Source organism: Arachis hypogaea, chromosome 12 (assembly GCF_003086295.3).
Source record: "Arachis hypogaea cultivar Tifrunner chromosome 12, arahy.Tifrunner.gnm2.J5K5, whole genome shotgun sequence".
Taxonomy (NCBI): Eukaryota; Viridiplantae; Streptophyta; class Magnoliopsida; order Fabales; family Fabaceae; genus Arachis; species Arachis hypogaea.
In genome coordinates this window covers 74,583,058-74,605,882 of record NC_092047.1, presented here as the reverse complement: position 1 = coordinate 74,605,882, position 22,825 = coordinate 74,583,058, and positions in this window count along the sequence as shown.

Below are 22,825 nucleotides of genomic sequence, written 5' to 3'. Positions count from 1 at the left end.
ACTCGTTCTTCAATCTGATGAATGTGATAATCTGTGACAATCATCACTATTCTCACCTATGAACGCGTGCCTGACAACCACCTCCGTTCTACATGCAACCAAGCTTGAATGTGTATCTCTTGGGTTTCTAATCTAAGATTAGAACCTTCGTGGTATAGGCTAGAATTATTGGCGGCCATTCCTGAGATCCGAAAAGTCTAAACCTTGTCTGTGGTATTCTGAGTAGGATTTGGGAAGGAATGACTGTGACGAGCTTCAAACTCGTGAGTGTTGGGCGTAGTGACAGACGCAAAAGGATCAATGGATCCTATTCCAACATGATCGAGAACCAACAACTGATTAGCCATGCGGTGACAGCGCATTTGGACCATTTTCACTGAGAGAACGGGAGGTAGCCATTGACAACGGTGAAACCCAACATACAGCTTGCCATGGAAAGGAGTATGAATGATTGGATGAAGACAATAGGAAAGAAGAAGTTCAGGAGGAACAAAGCATCTTCATACGCTTATCTGAAATTCTCACCAATGAATTACATAAGTATCTCTATCTTATTTTATATTTTATTCATCTTTTAATTATCAATTCTCCATAACCATTTGAATCCGCCTGACTGAGATTTACAAAATGACCATAGCTTGCTTCAAGCCGACAATCTCTGTGGGATCGACCCTAACTCACGTAAGGTTTATTACTTGGACGACCCAGTGCACTTGCTGGTTTGTTGTGCGGAGTTGTGACAAAGAGTTGAGATTACAATTGTGCGTACCAAGTTGTTGGCACCATTGATGATCACAATTTCGTGCACCAGGGTTCAACGCCCATATGGAAAGCAAGGAATTCAATTGCCCTAGCCTCTCAAGACCAGTAGGTCCCACAAAATCTCCACCTACACCACCCTCTTCTACTCTATTCTTCTCCATTGTTCATATTTGCTCGAGGACGAGCAAAACTCTTAAGTTTGGTGTTGCAAAAGCTTTGTTTTTTGACTTCTACCACTCCTAAGTATGGCACCAAAGACTGGTGAAACCTCTCTGGGAGAGTGGAGCTCAAACGTGGAGCAACTGAGGTTGGAACATCAAGAGCACTCCACCATCCTCCATGAAATAGAAGAAGATTAGAGAGCTTTGAGGGAAGAACAACAGAGACAAGGGCGTGACATTGAAGAGATCAAGCACTACATTGGATCCTCAAGGAGGAATAGTAGCCGCCATCATTAAGGTGGATTCGTTCTCTTAATCCCCTTTTCTTATGTTATTTTTCTGTTTTCTGTTATGTTTTCTGTTCTCTTGTTCTTCTTGCATGATCATCTATGTCTTAAAGTTATAAAATGTTCCATATATCCCTCACCCTACTTAAAAGAAAATTTTATTTTAAAAAAATTGAGAGATACATGAATTTTAAGTTATATAATAAGAATACTTCAATTATTTTGATGTGGTGGCATTGCTTTTGTTTATGAATGCATGAATGAATAGTGCATATTTAAAGTTGGAAATTAAGATTGTTGGTTCTTGAAAGAATGATGAAAAAGAAAAAGTATTATTGGTAATCTGAAAAATCCAAAAATTGATTCTTGAAGTAAGAAAAAGCAGCAAAAAGAAAAAGAAAAAGCATGTTGCAAAAGAAAATAATTATATATGCATGCAAAAAATAATAAAATGGTGAAAAAAGTAAATAAATAAATAGAAAACAATAAATAGAAAAAGCCAATAGCTCTTTAAACCAAAAGGCAAGAGCAAAAAGCGAATAATCCTTTAAACCAAAAGGCAAGGGTAAAAGGATCCAAAGATCCTAAGAGTGTGCTTAAGAACTCTGGACACCTCTATCTAGGGATTCTAGAAAAGCTGAATCACAATCCAAAAGCGTTCACCCAGTTAAAGTGTTTGTGGCATTTATGTATCCGGTGGTAATACTGGAAAAAAAAAGTGCTTAAGTTCACGGCCAAGACTCTGAAAGCTGTGTTCAAGAATAAAAAAGAACTAAACTAGGAGAGTCAATAATATCATCTGGATTCTAAGTTCTTAAAGAGACCAACATTTCTGAGTTTCAATGGATAGTGAGATGCCAAAACTATTCAGAAGCAAAAAGCCACGAAGTCTTGCTCATCTAATTGAAACCGAACTTCAATGGAAACTCTGAGATTTATTGTATCTTACTCTTCTTTTTATCCTATTTTGTTTATAGTTGCTTGGGGACAAGTAACAGTTTAAGTTTGGTGTTGTGATGAGCGGATATTTTATATGCTTTTTGGCATCATTTTCATATAGTTTTAGCATGTTTAGTTTAATTTTTTATTAAGTTTTCATAGGTTTTAGTATAAAATTCACATTTTTTTATTTTACTTTGAGTTTGTGTGTTTTTATGCAATTTAAGATATTTTCTGGCTGAAATTGAGGAGCTGGAGCAAACGTTAGCAAAAGTCTGATTCAGAGACAGAGAAAGCACTGCAGATGCTATCCGGATCTGACCTCCTTGCACTCGAAAGAGATTTTCTGGAGCTACAGATGTCTAAATGGAGCATTCCCAACGGGTGTGGAAAGCTGACTTCCAGAGCTTTTCATCAATATATAATAGTTCATACTTTGCTTCAGAATAGAAGACCCAAAACTGGCATCAAACGCTAGCCTCTTGCCAAGCGTCCAGCGCCCAAAGGAGGAGACCAGCGTCCAAACGCCCAAAGAGGACCCCCTAGCTAGCATTCAATGCCCTAGAGGCCTCCTAGCACGTGGATCTTATCAAAGCTCAGCCCAAACACTCACCATGTGGGCCCCGGAAGTGGATTTTCGCAATAAAAGACGCTTTTACCATTTCTTATGTAATCTTTAGTCATTAGTTTAGTATTTTAAGGATATTTTACATGATCTTCTGCCACTTTTTGACACTTTTAAATGTTTTTTACCTTGTATTTTCTATCAGTATGAGTTTCTAAACCTCCTAGGTTGAGGGGAGGACCCTGCTGTGTTTTATGGATTAATAAAAGTATTACTGTTCTTTCTCAAATCTTGTTTGATTCTCTATTCTAAGATGTATCTTCGTTCTTCATCAATATGAATGTGTTGAACTGGCATAAGGTTATCACATTCTACATGGGTTCAGATTGAGTCTTTCATCGGATAATGATGAACCACCAGCTTGATTATACATCTCTTAGACGGCTAATCCACGACTTCATTGGGGACTTCTCAAGACACCAGTTCATCCGAAGTATTGGGAGATTAGGGTCTCTGTGATAGAGGCTAGAATCCAAAGGCACAACATTCTCTGCTCTGGAAGATCCGACCTTATCTGTGGCATTTTGAGTAGGATCATTAAGGAGAATGGACTGCAGGAGCTTCACCCTCAATCAGAATGGATCCGCACTAACCCTGGGGTTCAGATATGGAGGAGTATTGGCGACTGCTCAAACCAGCATCAATCACATACAGCCTATGATAGAAGAAATTATTCACAGTTGAAGAAGACAGTAATACCAGAGTTAATCCAGAAGAACAAAGTATCTCCAAGCCTTAACCACCTTCTTATAAAAGTTTACATGACTTCTGAGTAATGTTATATTTATATCATTCTTAATCCAACAACTCTTTTATCCGCATGACTAAGATCTGCAAGATAACCATAGCTTGCTTCAAACCACAATCCTTGTGGGATCGACCCTGACTCACTCAGGTATTACTTGGACAACCCAGTGCACTTGCTGGTTCAGTTGTACGAAGTGTGGGGATTTGTGCACCAGAACCACTTTATCTTTTCAATACCCACAATTATCTAAGCTCAACTATGACAATTGGGCATCCCAAATGAAAGCGATTCTCGGATTCTCAAGTAGTGTGGGAGATGGCTGAGAAAGGTTATGTAGAACCATAAAATATGGAGAAGCTAACAGAAGCTTAGAAGGACTTAGAAAATTAAAAAAAAAAAGAAAGATCAATGTGCACTTACTATCATTCATCAAGGCTTGGATGATGACATGTTTGAGAAGATTGCTGATATAACTAATGCAAAGAAAGCTTAGGATACTCTTCAAAATTCCGTCATAGGAGTTGAAAAAGTGAAGAAGGTTCGTCTTCAAACTCTAAGGGCTAAATTTGAGTCTCTAATTATAAAGGAGACTAAATCCATTTCAGATTATTTCACCAAAGTTTTGATAGTAGTGCACCAAATGAAAAGGCTTGGAGAAAAATTAGAAGATGTTCGTGTTGTTAAGAAAATCCTTCATTCTCTCAACTCAAAATTTTACCATGTGGAGGTAGCCATTGAGGAGTCAAAAAATTTGGATACGATGTCCATTGATCAGTTGAATAGTTCCTTACGGGGCCAGGAAGAAAGAATGGATAAAGCCAAGAAAGAATGTGTGGAGCATGTCTTGCAGGCAAAACTTTCGTAGAATGCTAGAGGAGAAGCCAACGAAAGTGGGAGACAAGGATGAGGTCGAGGCTATGGACGAGGACGAGGGCATGGTTACGGAAGAGGAACAGATGAGAAAATTTATTCTCAAGAGAAAAGAAATCAAAATTTTTCTCGACGTCGTGGAAGAGGAAGAACAGTTGACAAAAGACACATTGAATGCTATTCATATGGAAAGAATGGACATTATTCTTGGGAGTGTCAAACATCCAAAGAAGAAGAAAATAAACTTGTTTGTGCACAGTGACGATGTTGAAGAACCAACATTATTCCTTACGCTCAAGGAAGATCAAAATTCTGATGATAGTATGTGGTATCTTGACAATGGAGCTAGTAACCATATGACAGGTGATAGGAGTAAATTTGTAGCACTCGACACCAACATAAAAGGACACGTGCGTTTTGGTGATGAATCAAAAGTAGAGATCAATGGTAAAGGGACGATTCTATTCGAGCTAAAGAATGGAAGTCATCATAAATTTCTTTCCAATGTTTATTACATCCCCAAGATGAAGAATAATATCTTCAGTATTGGGCAACTTATGGAGCATGGTTGCAAGATAGTCATGGAAGATCGCTATCTTTGGCTTAAAGATAAAAATGGAAATTTTATTGCTAAGGTTTCTATGACAAGAAATCGTTTCTTCTTGTTAAACATGAGAAGTGGTGGAGCTATATGTTTGAAGTCATGTATTGAAGATCCACCATGGATTTGGCATATGAGATATGGACATTTAAATTTTGGTGGGCTCAAAGAATTGGGAACAAAGAAGATGGTTGGTGCACGAATTGTAAATCACACTTTTCACAACTCGTACCACTAACTAGCAAGTGCACTGGGTCATCCAAGTAATACGTTACGTGAGTAAGGGTCGATCCCACGGAGATTGTCGGCTTGAAGCAAGCTATCGTTATTTTGTAATTCTTAGTCAGAAAATTAATAATAAAAATGGTTAGGTTTATGAAGAGTAAATAGCATAAATTAAATAATACTTGTTATGCAGTAATGGAGAACAGATTGAGGATTTGGAGATGCTCTGTCTTCCGAATCTCTACTTTTCTATTGTCTTCTTCTTCACGCACGCAAGGCTCCTTCCATGGCAAGCTGTATGTTGGTGGATCACCGTTGTCAATGGCTACCATCCGTCCTCTCAGTGAAAATGGTCCAAATGCGCTGTCACCGCACGGCTAATCATCTGTCGGTTCTTACTCATGTTGGAATAGGATCCATTGATCCTTTTGCGTCTGTCACTACGCCCAACACTCGTGAGTTTGAAGCTCGTCACAGTCCTCCCATCCCAGATCCTACTCGAAATACCACAGACAAGGTTTAGACTTTCCGGATCTCAGGAATGGCCGCCAATAATTCTAGCCTATACCACAAAGACTCTGATCTCACGGATTCAAATGCTCTGTTGTCTTGAGATGCAATCAAACACGTGAACTAGGAATCAAAGAGATACACACTCAATCTAAAGTAGAACGGAAGTGGTTGTCAGGCACGCGTTCATAGGTTGAGAATGATGATGAGTGTCATGGATCATCACATTCATCATGGTTAAGTACAAGCGAGTATCTTAGAACAGAAACAAGCGTGATTGAATAGAAAACAGAAGTAATTGCATTAATCCATCGAGACACAGCAGAGCTCCTCACCCCCAATCATGGAGTTTAGAGACTCATGCCATAGAGATACAATGTAAAACATGAAAGTATCATGAGGTACAAAATAAATCTCTAAAAGTAGTTTTTATACTAAAGTAATAACCTAGGTTTACAGAAAATGGGTAAACTAAGATAGATAGTGCAGAAATCCACTTTCGGGGCCCACTTGGTGTGTGCTTGGGCTGAGCATTGAAGCTTCCATGTGTAGAGACTTTTCTTGGAGTTAAACGCCAAGTTACTGCCTGTTTCTGGCGTTTAACTCCAGTTTTTATGCCAGTTCTGGCGTTTAACGCCAGAATAGGGTAAAGACCTGGCGTAAAATGCCAATTTGCATCATCAAAACTTGGGCAAAGTATGGACTATTATATAATGCTGGAAAGCCCTAGATGTCTACTTTCCAACGCAATTGAGAGCGCGCCAATTGGGCTTCTGTAACTCCAGAAAATCTATTTCGAGTGCAGGGAGGTCAGAATCATATTTTTGCTCAGGTCCCTTAATTTCAGCCAGAAAATACCTGAAATCACAGAAAAGCACACAAACTCATAGTAAAGTCCAGAAATGTGATTTTTATTTAAAAACTAATAAAAATATAATAAAAAAACTAACTAAATCATACTAAAAACTACCTAAAAACAATGCCAAAAAGCGTATAAATTATCTGCTCATCACAACACCAAACTTAAATTGTTGCTTGTCCCCAAGCAACTAAAAACAAAATAGGATAAAAATAAGAAAATATACTATAAATCCCACAATATCAATGAAGCTTAGTTCTAATTAGATGATCTGGGCTTGTAGCTTTTTGCTTCTGAACAGTTTTGGCATTTCACTTTTTCCTTTGAAGTTCAAAATCATTGGCATCTATAGGAACTCAGAATTAAAATAGTGTTATTGATTCTCTTAGTTTAGTATGTTGATTCTTGAACACAGCTACTTTATGAGTCTTGGCCGTGGCCCTAAGCACTTTGTTTTCCAGTATTACCACCGGATACATAAATGCCACAGATACATAACTGGGTGAACCTTTTCAGATTGTGACTTAGCTTTGCTGAAGTCCCCAGTTAGAGGTGTCCAGAGTTCTTAAGTACACTCTTTTTGCTTTGGATCACGACTTTAACCACTCAGTCTCAAGCTTTTCACTTGTACCTTCATGCCACAAGCACATGGTTAGGGACAGCTTGATTTAGCCGCTTAGGCCTGGATTTTATTTCCTTAGGCCCTCCTATCCATTAATGCTCAAAGTCTTGGATCCTTTTTACCCTTGCCTTTTGGTTTTAAGGGCTATTGGCTTTTTCTGCTTGCTTTTTTTTCTTTTTTTTAATTTTCACTCTTTTTTTCTTTTTTTTCGCAAGCTTTGTTATTCATTGGTTTTTCTTGCTTCAAGAATCAATTTTATGATTTTTTAGATTATCAATAATATTTCTCTTTTTCATCATTCTTTCAAGAGACAACAAATTTAACATTCATAAACTCCACTATAAAAAATATGCACTATTCAAGCATTCATTCAGAAAATAAAAAGTATTGCCACCACATCAATATAATTAAACTAATTTCAAGATAAAAATTGAAATTAATGTATTTCTTGTTCTTTTGTAATTAGGAACATTTTTCATTTAAGAAAGGTAAAAGATTTATGGGACATTCATAACTTTAAGGCATAGACACTAAACACTTATGATCATGTAGTAAAGATACAAAACATAGTCAAACATAAAGCTCAAAACCGAAAACAGAAAAACAAATAGACAAGGAGATTAAGGAACGGGTCCACCTTAGTGAGGCTGGCGTCTTCTTCCTCTTGAAGAACCAATGGTGCTCTTGAGCTCCTCTATGTCTCTTCCTTGCCTTTGTTGCTCTTCCCTCATGGCTCTTTGATCTGCAGTCAAATTCTCTACCACTGAACTATGGACCCTTGAGATGAACCTCTCCATCTCTCATGACTCGGGGGTAGAAGCAACTACCTTCTTTTTCCTCTTTCTAGAGGTTTCTCCGGCCTTAGGTGCCATAAATGGTTATGGAAAAACAAAAAAGCAACGCTTTTTTTTTTCACACCAAACTTAAAAGGTTTGCTCGTCCTCGAGCAAAAGAAAAAAAAAGAGAGTAGAAGGAGAAGTGGAGGAAATGGAGGTTGGTGGGTGATGAGCGGATATTTTATACGCTTTTTGGGGTTAATTTCATATAGTTTTGAGTATGTTCTAGTTAGTTTTTAGTTTATTTCCATTAGTTTTTAGGAAAAATTCATATTTCTGGACTTTACTATGAGTTGTGTGTTTTTTTGTAATTTCAGGTATTTTTCTGGCTGGAATTGAAGGAGCTGAGAAAAAATCTGATTCAGGCTGAAAAAGGACTGCTGATGCTGTTGGATTCTGACCTCCCTGAACTCGAAGTGGATTTTCTGGAGCTACAGAACTCGAAATGGCATGCTTCCAATTGCGTTGGAAAGTAGACATCCAGGGATTTCCAGCAATATATAATAGTCCATACTTTGCACAAAGATAGATGACGTAAACTGGCATTCAACGCCAGTTCTCTGTCCAATTCTGGCGTCCAGCGCCAGAAAAGGATCAAAAGCTGGAGTTGAACGCCCAAACTGGCACAAAAACTGGCGTTCAACTCCACAAATGGCCTCTGCACGTGAATTGCTTAAATCTCAGCCCCAGCACACACCAAGTGGGCCCCAGAAGTGGATCTCTGCATCATCCATCATAGTTTACTCATTTTTTGTAAACCTAGGCTACTAGTTTAGTATTTAAACAACTTTTAGAGACTTATTTTATATCTCATGACATTTTAGATCTGAACTTTGTACTCTTTGACGGCATGAGTCTCTAAACTCCATTGTTGGGGGTGAGGAGCTCTGCTGTGTCTCGATAAATTAATGCAAGTATTTCTGTTTTCCATTCAAACACGCTTGTTCCTATCTAAGATGTTCATTCGCGCTTAACTGTGATGAAGGTGATGATCCGTGACATTCATCACCTTCCTCAAACTATGAACGTGTGCCTGACAACCACCTCCGTTCTATATCCGATTGAATGAGTATCTCTTAGATTCCTTAATCAGAATCTTCGTGGTATAAGCTAGAACTGATGGCGGCATTCATGAGAATCCGGAAAGTCTAAACCTTGTCTGTGGTATTCCGAGTAGGATTCAATGATCGAATGACTGTGACGAGCTTCAAACTCGCGAGTGCTGGGCGTTAGTGACAGATGCAAAAGGATGAAGAATCCTATTCCAGTATGATCGAGAACCGACAGATGATTAGCCATGCTGTGACAGAGCATGTGAGCATATTCTTCACTGAGAGGATGGGATGTAGCCATTGACAACGGTGATCCCCTACATACAGCTTGCCATAGGAGGACGTGCGTGCGTGAACAAGAAGATAGAGAAAAGCAGAGATTCAGAAGATAAAGCATCTCTAAAACTCCAACATATTCTCCATTACTGCATAACAAGTAACCTTTAATCCATGCTCTCTTGCTCATTCGCAATTCAACTGATAAACATAATTGACTTCCTGACTAAGATTTACAAGATAACCATAGATTGCTTCAAACCAACAATCTCCGTGGGATTCGACCCTTACTCACGTGAGGTATTACTTGGACGACCCAGTGCACTTGCTGGTCAGTGGTACGAGTTGTGAAAAGTGTGATTCACAATTTGTGCACCAAGTTTTTGGCGCCGTTGCCGGGGATTGTTCGAGTTTGGACAACTAACGGTTTATTTTGTTGCTTAGATTAGGAAAAATTTCTTTTTTTTTGTTTAGAGTCTCTTTTTATTGTTGTGTTAGAATCTTAGAATCCTTATTTTCTTTTTAAAATATTTTTCAAAAAAAAAATAATTTTTCTATTAAATCCTGTGCCAAACTTTAAGTTTGGTATTTTCTTGTTGATTTTTCTGTGTTTTTCGAAAATTTATTTTGGTTTTCTAAAAATTTTAAGTTTGGTGTTCTTCCTTTGTGTTCTCGTGTTCTTGTAAATCTTCAAAGTGTTCTTAAGTTTTCCTTGTGTCTTGATCTTAAAATTTTTAAGTTTGGTGTTCCTTGGTGTTTTTCCCCCCCAAAATTTTCGAAAATAAGGAACCTCAAATCTAAAAATTTTAAATCCTGTGTTATCTTATTGTTTTTCTCTCTCCTTTAAAAATTCAGATTTTTATTTCAAAATTTAAAACCTTTTTCAAAAATCATCATATCTTTTTCAAAATCTCCTAACCACTTTCTCTCTCCTCACTTTTTCGAAATCTTTTACTCATTTTTATTTATTTTATTTTTTATTTTAATTTCGAAATAAATTAATAAATAAATAAATAAAAATATTTTTTCTATTTTACATCATCTCCCTTTCTCCATCATGGACCTAAGCGGAAATGAACAGTCCAGGAGGACTCTGGGGTCATATTCTAACCCCTCTACTGCTTCATATGGGAGTAGTATCTGCATACCCTCCATTGGAGTCAGTAGCTTTGAGTTGAATCCTCAGCTCATTATCATGGTGTAGCAAAGCTGCCAGTATTCCGGTCTTCCACAAGAAGAACCTACAGAGTTTCTGGCACAATTTTTACAAATTGCTGACACAGTACATGATAAGAAAATAGATCAGGATGTCTACAGACTATTACTGTTTTCATTTGCTGTAAAAGATCAAGCTAAAAGGTGGTTAAATAACCAACCTAAAGCCAGCATAAGGACATGGAAACAGCTGACAGAAAAATTCCTGAATCAGTATTTCCCTCCAAAAAGGATGACACAGCTAAGGCTGGACATCCAAGGCTTCAAGCAAGGAGATAATGAATCTCTTTATGATGCCTGGGAGAGATACAGAGAGATGCTACGAAAATGCCCCTCTGAAATGTTTTCAGAGTGGGTTCAGTTAGACATCTTCTATTATGGGCTTGCAGAAGGAGCTCAGATGTCTCTTGATTACTCAGCTGGTGGATCTATCCATATGAGAAAGACAATTGAAGAGGCTCAAGAGCTCATTGATACAGTTGCCAGGAATCAGCATCTGTACCTAAGCAATGACTCTTCCATGAAAGAAGAGGTTAAGACAGCAACCGCTGAACTTAGTCTTGTAAAACAAGCTGCTGAATTCAATCAGCAATTGGACTTTCTAACAAAGCAGTTAGCCGAATTCAAAGAAAGGTTACAAGAGACAAGGATGGCTAATATACATAAGGACGAACAGTTTAAGCAAACAAAGCAGCAGCTGTCAAGGCAAATAGCAGAAGAATGCCAAGCAGTTCAACTAAGAAGTGGGAAAACATTAAATACCCCACCTCAAGGCAGCAAAAAGCTAAGAAATGAGCAAACCACCCGAAATTCACCTGAGGACAGTAAGAGCCCAGGAAAAAGTAATTCTGGAACTAAAACGCCAGAAAATTGGTGGAATGCTGGCGCTGAACGCCCAGACCATGCTCAAGACTGGCGTTCAACGCCAGAAACAAGGCAGGACTGGCGTTCAACGCCAGAAATGGGCAAGGATCTGGCGTTGAACGCCCAAAATGGGCAAGACCTGGCGCTGAACGCCCAAAATGGGCACAGTTCTGGCGTTCAGACGCCAGGAGCAGACAAGGAGCTGGCATCTAGTTTCACTCCAGCTTCTAACTCTGGCACTCAATCGCCAGTGAGGGATCAGACACACACAAATGCTGATAACAACCCCTCTAAAAAGGCTTCTTCAACCACTTCTGTAGACAATAAACCTGCAGCAACTAAGGTTGAAGAATATAAAGCCAAGATACCTTATCCTCAAAAACTCCGGAAAGAGGAGCAGGATAAGCAATTTGCTCGCTTTGCAGATTATCTCAGGACTCTTGAAATAAAGATTCCATTTGCAGAAGCACTTGAGCAAATACCTTCTTATGCCAAGTTCATGAAAGAGATCTTGAGTCATAAGAAGGATTGGAGAGAAACAGAAAGAGTTCTCCTCACTGAAGAATGCAGTGCAGTCATTCTGAAAAGCTTTCCTGAAAAGCTTAAAGACCCCGGGAGCTTTCTGATACCATGCATATTGGAAGATAATTGTACCAAGACAGCTTTATGCGATCTTGGGGCAAGCATCAACCTAATACCTGCATCCACTATCAGAAAGCTTGGTTTAACTGAAGAAGTTAAACCAACCCGGATATGTCTTCAACTTGCTGATGGCTCCACTAAATACCCATCAGGCGTGATTGAAGACATGATTGTCAGGGTTGGGCCATTCGCCTTTCCCACTGACTTTGTTGTGCTGGAAATGGAGGAGCACAAGAGTGCTACTTTCATTCTAGGAAGACCCTTCCTAGCAACTGGACGATCCCTTATTAACGTCCAACAGGGGGAAATAACCCTGAGAGTCAATGATGATGAGTTCAAGTTGAACGTTGTCAAAGCCATGCAGCATCCAGACACATCAACAGACTGCATAAAAGTTGATCTTATTGACTCTTTGGAAGAAGAGATCAACATGGCTGAGAGTCTTGAATCAGAGTTAGAAAACATCTTTAAAGATGTTCAGCCTGATTTAGAGGATTCAGAGGACATGAAAGAGCCTCTGAAATTTCTTCTTGAAGAGGAGAAACCTCCTAAACCCGAGCTCAAGCCATTACCACCATCCTTGAAATATGCATTTCTGGGAGAAGGTGACACTTTTCCAGTGATCATAAGCTCTGCTTTAAATTCACAGGAAGAGGAGGCACTTATTCAGGTGCTAAGGACACACAAGACAGCTCTTGGGTGGTCCATAGGTGACCTTAAGGGCATAAGCCCAGCTAGATGCATGCACAAAATCTTATTGGAGGATAATGCTAAACCAGTGGTTCAACCACAAAGGCGGCTAAATCCAGCCATGAAAGAAGTGGTGCAAAAAGAGGTCACCAAGCTACTAGAGGCTGGGATTATTTATCCTATTTCTGATAGCCCCTGGGTGAGCCCTGTCGAAGTCGTCCCAAAAAAGGGAGGCATGACAGTGATTCATAATGAAAAAAATGAACTGGTTCCTACAAGAACAGTTAAAGGGTGGCGCATGTGTATTGACTATAGAAGGCTCAATACAGCCACTAGAAAGGATCATTTTCCTCTACCATTCATAGACCAGATGCTAGAAAGACTAGCAGGTCATGATTATTACTGCTTTTTGGATGGATACTCAGGCTATAACCAGATTGCAGTAGATCCCCAGGATCAAGAGAAAACAGCATTCACATGTCCATCCGGAGTGTTTGCTTATAGAAGGATGCCATTTGGGCTATGTAATGCGCCTACAACCTTCCAGAGATGCATGCTCTCTATTTTCTCTGATATGGTGGAAAAATTTCTGGAAGTCTTCATGGATGACTTCTCAGTATATGGAGACTCATTCAGCTCCTGTCTTGATCACCTGAAACTTGTTCTGAAAAGATGCCAAGAAACCAACCTAGTTTTAAACTGGGAAAAGTGTCACTTCATGGTGACTGAAGGAATTGTCCTTGGGCATAAAATCTCAAACAAGGGAATAGAGGTGGATCAAGCAAAAATAGAGGTAATTGAAAAATTACCACCACCTGCCAATGTTAAGGCAATCAAAAGCTTTCTGGGGCATGCAGGATTCTATAGGAGGTTTATAAAGGATTTTTCAAAAATCGCAAAACCTCTAAGCAATCTGCTAGCTGCTGACACGCCATTTGTGTTTGACACAGAGTGCCTGCAGGCGTTTGAAACGCTGAAAGCTAAGCTGGTCACAGCACCAGTCATTTCTGCACCAGACTGGACGTTACCATTTGAGCTAATGTGTGATGCCAGTGATCATGCCATGGGTGCAGTATTGGGATAGAGGCATGACAAGCTTCTGCATGTCATTTATTATGCCAGTTGCGTTCTAAATGATGCCCAGAAAAATTATACAACCACAGAAAAAGAATTACTTGCAGTGGTTTACGCCATTGACAAGTTCAGATCATACTTAGTAGGATCAAAAGTGATTGTGTATACTGACCATGCTGCTCTTAAATATCTACTCACAAAGCAGGATTCAAAACCCAGGCTCATCAGATGGGTATTGCTTCTGCAAGAGTTTGATATAGAAATAAGAGACAGAAAAGGGACAGAGAACCAAGTGGCTGATCATCTGTCCCGGATAGAGCCAGTGGAAGGGACGTCCCTCCCCTTTCTTGAGATCTCTGAGACGTTTCCTAATGAGCATTTATTTGCCATTCAGGAAGCACCATGGTTTGCCGATATTGCAAACTATAAAGCTGCAAGGTTCATACCCAAGGAGTACAACAGGATACAAAAGAAGAAATTAATTACTGATGCAAAGTATTACTTGTGGGATGAACCTTATCTCTTTAAGAGATGTGCAGACGGAATAATCCGTAGGTGCGTGCCTAGAGAAGAAGCACAGAAGATCCTGTGGCATTGCCATGGATCTCAATATGGAGGCCATTTCGGAGGTGAGCGAACAGCCACCAAGGTCCTCCAATGTGGCTTCTATTGGCCCACACTCTATAAAGATTCCCGAGAGTTTGTACGTAACTGTGACAGTTGCCAAAGAGTTGGCAATCTGCCTCATGGTTACGCCATGCCTCAACAAGGAATCTTGGAGATTGAGTTGTTTGACGTATGGGGAATTGACTTCATGGGACCTTTCCCACCATCATACTCAAACACTTATATTCTGGTGGCAGTTGATTATGTATCAAAATGGGTTGAGGCCATTGCCACACCCACCAATGATACTAAGACAGTGCTGAAATTCCTCCAGAAACATATCTTTAGCAGATTTGGTATCCCTAGAGTACTAATCAGTGATGGGGGCACTCACTTATGCAATAAACAGCTTTACTCTGCCATGGTTCGGTATGGAATTCGCCACAAGGTGGCCACTCCATATCATCCACAAACCAATGGGCAAGCTGAAGTCTCTAATAGAGAATTAAAGAGAATCCTGGAACGGACAGTAAATACCCGTAGAAAGGATTGGGCACGGAGCTTGGATGATGCTCTGTGGGCTTACAGGACAGCATTCAAGACCCCTATAGGGACCTCTCCATACCAACTCGTGTATGGTAAGGCATGTCACCTGCCCGTGGAACTGGAACATAAGGCCTACTGAGCAACCAGATTCCTAAACTTTGATGCCAAACTAGCAGGAGAAAAACGATTGCTCCAGCTAAATGAGCTAGAGGAATTCAGATTCACAGCTTTCGAAAATGCCAAGCTTTATAAAGAAAAATAAAAAAAGTGGCATGACAGAAAGCTGTCATCTAGAATCTTTAAACCAGGACAGAAGGTTCTGTTGTTTAACTCTAGACTCAGGCTATTCCCCGGGAAACTGAAAAACCGGTGGAGGGGACCATACGTGATTACAAGTGTATCACCATATGGTTATGTGGAGCTTCAAGATATTGATTCTAATAAGAAGTTCATTGTCAATGGACAGAGAATCAAGCATTATCTTGAAGGCAACATTGAGCAAGAATGCTCAAGGCTGAAGCTAGATTAAAAGCTCAGCAAGGTCCAGCTAAAGACAATAAAGAAGCGCTTGCTGGGAGGCAACCCAGCCATGGGGCAACAATCCTCTAAGCATTTTGCCCTATTTTTTTATTTTTATTTTTATATATTTGTTTATATAAAGTTCACTGACACTAAGGTGAGGAATCATTTACAGAAGACCTCGGCACACAAAACAGAGAAAAAGAGCTCACTGGCAAGAAAACGCCAGTAATGGTAGCAATCTGGGCGTTCAACGCCAGAAATGGGCACCCACTGGGCGTTGAACGCCAGTGATGGCAGCAGCTGGGCGTTGAACGCCCAGGAGAGCAGCATTTGGGCGCTGAACGCCCAAAACAGGCAGTGTTTGGGCGTTCAAACGCCAGGAAGGCAAGGAGGAGCAAAACTCATTTTTTCCACACGTTTTTCCATTCTAATTTCGAATTTTATGGTTCAATGCATGATTTTACATAAACATGTCAAGAACCCTGATTTCTAAATTCCATAATTTCTAAAAACCCTACCACTAAAAATATCAAATGTATTTTAATCCATAAGCACCAGGCATCTTTGCAAATTCAATCCAACTCTTTTCAAAATTTTTTAAAAAAATCTATCTTTTTCAACTCATCAATATCTTTTTCAAAACCTCCACTTTATCTTTTTCAAAAATTAAATCTATCTTTCTCAAAAATCTTTCATATCCTCTCAATTTTAAACTATATCTTCTCTTATCATATCTTCTATCTTATCTTTTCCAAATAAATCTTTTTATCATATCTTTATCTTTTTTTTCGAAAACCCACCCTCCCCCCCTTATAAATTTGAGTTCGGCCTCCCTCCTCTCCCATCAACAATAGCAGCTAGCTCTCCTTCTATCCGTCTCCTTTCTTTTCTTTTGCTTGAGGACAAGCAAACCTCTAAGTTTGGTGTGTTTATCCGCGATCACTAAGATTATGGCTCCTAAAGGAAAACAACCCACTCCAAGAGGCAAGAAAGAGAGCGTTCCAAAACCACTTTGGAATCAAGGGAAGTTCTTATCTAAAGAACATTCAGACCATTATCTTAAAATAATGGGTCTGAGATCAGTGATCTCGGAAGTTAGATTCGATCTGAAAGAAGATGAATATCCGGAGATCCAGGAGCAAATTCGAATCAGGAACTAGGAAGTCCTAGCTAATCCTGAAACGAAAGTGGGAAGGAACATGGTCCAGGAGTTCTATGCTAATATGTGGCAAACTGACAAGCAGAAACTATCTGGAACTGCCTTCTATGACTATCGGACCGTGGTCAGAGGAAAGATTGTTCATACCCACCCTGACAGGATCAAGGAGATCTTAAAGCTACCTCAGCTAAAGGATGATCCAGACTCCTTCAACAGGAGGATGATGAGAGCAGACATGGGCCTGGATAAGATTCTAGAGGACATATGTATCCCTGGAGCCAGGTGGACCACCAACACAAAGGGTGTCCCAAATCAACTCAAGAGAGAGGATCTCAAACCAGTCGCCAGAGAATGGCTAGACTTCATTGGGTATTCTCTGTTGCCTACTAGCAACCATTCTGAAGTCACAGTTAAAAGAGCAGTGATGATCCATTGCATCATGACGGAAAAGGAAGTGGAGGTTCATCAGCTGATTTCAGCTAAACTCTACAAAATTGCTAACAAAAATTCTAAAGAGGCCAGGTTGGCTTATCCAAGCGTGATTTCTCTGCTCTGCAAGGACGCTGGAGTAAGGATGGGAATAACTGAGTATATCTCAATTGAGAAGCCAATCACCAAAGCATCAATGGAAAAACAACAAGCACAGGATGATCCCATCAAGAAGAGAGCACAGGAATTCCTCCCAGAGATCCCTCAATCTGAATACTGGGAGTATCTTGAGACGTCTGTTACCAAGATACGGGAAGCTATGGAGCAAATAATAAAAGAACAGAAGGAACACAGTCAAATGCTGACCTATATGTTTAAAGAACAAGAGGAGCAAGGGCGTGACTTAAGGGAATTGAAGCGCCAAAAGTCTTCTCTTGCAGGACCGAGCACCCCAAGGATCAAAGGAACCCCCGTTCCCCCAGAATAAAGGTTGTTAATTTCCAATTTCTGCCTTAACTCTGTGACAGTGTCCTTATAGAAGTTTACCTTAGGAGTCATATAGTAGTAATTAGTATCTATTTTGATTTTATCTCCAATTAAGCTATAGTCTATTTTTCTCATCATCAGCAAACATGAATAAAGTAGTAGATCTTTTGAATAAGAGGCAATAAAATTTCAAGTTTTAATAAGAGAAATTCTAATTAGTTAAATGTGGTGGCAATGCTTTCTGTCTTCTGAATGAATGCTTGAACAGTGCATATGTCTTTTGAATTTGTTGTTTAAGACTGTTAAATATGTTGGCTCTTGAAAGAATGATGAACATGAGACATGTTATTGATAATCTGAAAAATCATAAAAATGATTCTTGAAGCAAGAAAAAGCAGCAAAGAACAAAGCTTGCAGAAAAAAAAATAGAAAGAAAAAGAAAAAGCAAGCAGAAAAAGCCAAAAGCTCTTAAAACCAAGAGGCAAGAGCAAAAAGCCAATAACCCTTAAAACCAAAAGGCAAGGGCAAATAAAAGGGATCCCAAGGCTTTGAGCATCAGTGGATAGGAGGGCCTAAAGGAATAAAATCCTGGTCTAAGCGGCTAAACCAAGCTATCCCTAACCATGTGCTTGTGGCGTGAAGGTGTCAAGTGAAAACTTGAGACTGAGCGGTTAAAGTCAAGGTCCAAGGCAAAAAGAAGAGTGTGCTTAAGAACTCTGGACACCTCTAATTGGGGACTTTAGCAAAGCTGAGTCACAATCTAAAAGGTTCACCCAATTATGTGTCTGTGGCATTTATGTATCCGGTGGTAATACTGGAAAACAAAGTGCTTAGGGCCACGGCCAAGACTCATAAAATAGCTGTGTTCAAGAATCATCACACTGAAATAGGAGAATCAATAACACTATCTGAATTCTAAGTTCCTATAGATGCCAATCACTCTGAGCTTCAATGGATAAAGTGAGATGCCAAAACTGTTCAGAAGCAAAAAGCTACTAGTCCCGCTCATCTAATTAGAATCTGAGCTTCACTCAAAAACTCTGAGATATTATTGCTTCTCAACCTATTAGTCTTCTATTTTATTTGTCTAGTTGCTTGAAGACAAGCAACAGTTTAAGTTTGGTGTTGTGATGAGCGGATATTTTATACGCTTTTTGGGGTTAATTTCATATAGTTTTGAGTATGTTCTAGTTAGTTTTTAGTTTATTTCCATTAGTTTTTAGGAAAAATTCATATTTCTGGACTTTACTATGAGTTGTGTATTTTTCTGTAATTTCAGGTATTTTTTTGGCTGAAATTGAAGGAGCTGAGCAAAAATCCGATTCAGGCTGAAAAAGGACTGCTGATGCTGTTGGATTCTGACCTCCCTACACTCGAAGTGGATTTTCTGGAGCTACAGAACTCGAAATGGCATGCTTCCAATTGCGTTGGAAAGTAGACATCCAGAAATTTCCAGAAATATATAATAGTCTATACTTTGCACAAGGATAGACGACGTAAACTGGCGTTCAACGCCAGTTCTCTGCCCAATTCTGGCGTCCAGCGCCAGAAAAGGATCAAAAGCTGGAGTTGAACGCCCAAACTGGCACAAAAACTGGCGTTCAACTCCACAAATGGCCTCTGCACGTGAATTGCTTAAATCTCAGCCCCAGCACAAACCAAGTGGGCCCCAGAAGTGGATCTCTGCATCATCCATCATAGTTTACTCATTTTTTGTAAACCTAGGCTACTAGTTTAGTATTTAAACAACTTTTAGAGACTTATTTTATATCTCATAACATTTTAGATCTGAACTTTGTACTCTTTGATGGCATGAGTCTCTAAACTCCATTGTTGGGGGTGAGGAGCTCTGCTGTGTCTCGATGAATTAATGCAAGTATTTCTGTTTTCCATTCAAACACGCTTGTTCCTATCTAAGATGTTCATTCGCGCTTAACTGTGATGAAGGTGATGATCCGTGACATTCATCACCTTCCTCAAACTATGAACGTGTGCCTGACAACCACCTCCGTTCTATATCCGATTGAATGAGTATCTCTTAGATTCCTTAATCAGAATCTCCGTGGTATAAGCTAGAACTGATGGCGGCATTCCTGAGAATCCGGAAAGTCTAAACCTTGTCTGTGGTATTCCGAGTAGGATTCAATGATCGAATGACTGTGACAAGCTTCAAACTCGCGAGTGCTGGGCGTTAGTGACAGATGCAAAAGGATGAAGAATCCTATTCCAGTATGATCAAGAACCGACAGATGATTAGCCGTGCTGTGACAGAGCATGTGAGCATATTCTTCACTGAGAGGATGGGATGTAGCCATTGGCGATAGTGATCCCCTACATACAGCTTGCCATAGGAGGACGTGCATGCGTGAACAAGAAGATAGAGGAAAGCAGAGATTCAGAAGACAAAGCATCTCCAAAACTCCAACATATTCTCCATTACTGCATAACAAGTAACATTTAATCCATGCTCTCTTGCTCATTCGCAATTCAACTGATAAACATAATTGACTTCCTGACTAAGATTTACAAGATAACCATAGATTGCTTCAAACCAACAATCTCCGTGGGATTCGACCCTTACTCACGTGAGGTATTACTTGGACGACCCAGTGCACTTGCTGGTCAGTGGTACGAGTTGTGAAAAGTGTGATTCACAATTTGTGCACCAGTAGGGATCCTGTGGGATCCACAGATCCTGAGAGGTCAAGGACTTCTCATCCCTGCTCCATTTAGGCATGCAAAATGCCCTTAGAGTGCAATTCTGGCGTTAAATGCTAGGTTGCAGCCTGTTTCTGGCATTTAACGCCAACTTTTCTTCCCTTTCTGCCGTTTAACACCAACTTGGTGCTCTGTTCTGGCGTTAAACGCCAGCTTGTTGCTTCTTTCTGGCGTTAAACGCCCAGAATGGTACCAGACTGGGCGTTTAACGCCCATTCTGCTACTCTCACTGGCGTTTAAATGCCAGTAAGTCTGTCCTCCAGGGTGTGCTATTTTTTATTCTGCTTTAATTCTGCATCTATTTTTATGACTCCACATGATCATCAACCTAAAGAAAACATAAAATAACAATGGAAAATGAAATGAAAAATTAATTAACATAGATAAATAAGATTGGGTTGCCTCCCAATAAGCGCTTCTTTACTGTCAATAGCTTGACATTACTGAGCCTTATAGTTTGCAATGTCTGCAAACCACGGAGCTTCCTGAATAGCAAACAATTGCTCATCCAGAAAGGTTTCAGAGATCTCAATAGAGGGGGAGGACGCCCCTTCTACTAGTTCTATCCGGGACAGATGATCAGCCACTTGGTTCTCTGTCCATTTTCTGTCTCTTATTTCTATATCAAACTCTTCCAGAAGCAACACCCATCTTATGAGCCTGAGTTTTGAATCCTGCTTTGTAAGTAGATATTTAAGAGCAGCATGGTCAGTGTACACAATCACTTTTGATCCTACTAAGTATGATCTAAACTTGTCAATGGCATAAACCACTGCAACCAGCTCTTTTTTGTGCTTGTGTAATTTTTTTGTGCATAATTTAAAACACGGCTAGCATAATAAATGACATGCAGAAGCTTGTTATGCCTCTGTCCCAATACTGTACCAATGGCATGGTCACTGGCATCACACATTAGTTCGAATGGTAATGTCCAGTCTGGTGCAGAAATGACTGGTGCTGTGACCAGCTTAGCTTTCAGAGTCTCAAACGCCTACAGACACTCTGTGTCAAACACAAATGGCGTGTCAACAGCTAGCAGATTGCTCAGAAGTTTTGCAATTTTTGAAAAATCCTTTATAAACCTCCTATAGAATCCTGCATGCCCCAGAAAGCTTCTGATTGCCTTAACATTGGCAGGTAGTGGTAATTTTTCAATTACCTCTACCTTAGCTTGATCCACCTCTATTCTCTTGTTCGAAATTTTGTGCCCAAGGACAATTCCTTCAGTCACCATAAAGTGACATTTCTCCCAGTTTAAAACTAGGTTAGTCTCTTGGCACCTTTTTAGAACAAGTGCTAGATGGTCAAGACAGGAGTTGAATGAGTCTCCAAATACTGAGAAGTCATCCATGAAGACTTCCAAAAATTTCTCTACTATATCAGAGAAGATAAAGAGCATGCACCTCTGAAAGGTTGCAGGTGCATTGCACAGACCAAATGGCATCCTTCTGTAGGAAAACACTCCAGATAGACATGTGAATGCTATTTTCTCTTGGTCCTGAGGATCTACTGCAATTTGGTTGTAACCTGAATAGCCATCCAAAAAGCAGTAGTATTCATGGCCTGCTAGTCTCTCTAGCATCTGGTCTATGAATGGTAGAGGAAAACGATCCTTCCTGGTGGCTGTATTAAGCCTTCTGTAGTCAATACACATATGCCACCCTGTAACTGTTCTTGTAGGAACCAGTTCATTCTTTTTATTATGAACCACTGTCATTCCACCCTTCTTGGGGACAACATGGACAGGACTCACCCAGGGGCTATTAGAAATAGGATAAATAATCCCAGCCTCTAGTAACTTAGTGACCTCTTTCTGCACCACCTCCTTCATGGCGGGATTTAGCCGCCTCTGTGGTTGAACCACTGGCTTAGCATCATCCTCCAATAGGATTTTGTGCATACATCTTGCTGGGCTGATGCCCTTAAGATCACTTATGGACCACCCAAGAGCTGTCTTGTGTTTGCTTAGCACTTGAAGTAGTGCTTTCTCTTCCTGTGGATTTAAAGCAGAGCTTATGATCACCGGAAAAGTGTCACCTTCTCCCAGAAATGCATATTTCAGGGATGGTGGTAGTGGTTTGAGCTCGGGTTTAGGAGGTTTCTCCTCTTCCTGAGGAATTTTCAGAGGTTCTTTTATTTCCTCTGATTCCTCCAGATCAGGCTGAACATCTTTAAAGATGTCTTCTAGCTCTGATTCGAGACTCTCAGCCATGTTGATCTCCTCTACCAGGGAGTCAATAATATCGATGCTCATGCAGTCATTTGATGTGTCTGGATGCTGCATAGCTTTGACAACATTTAACTTGAACTCATCCTCATTGACTTTCAAGGTCACTTCCCCTTTTTGGACATCAATGAGGGTTCGTCCAGTTGCTAGGAAAGGTCTTCCTAGAATGAGAGTTGCACTCTTGTGCTCCTCCATTTCCAGCACTACAAAGTCAGTAGAGAAGGCGAATGGCCCAACTTTGACAATCATGTCCTCAATTACGCCTGATGGGGTT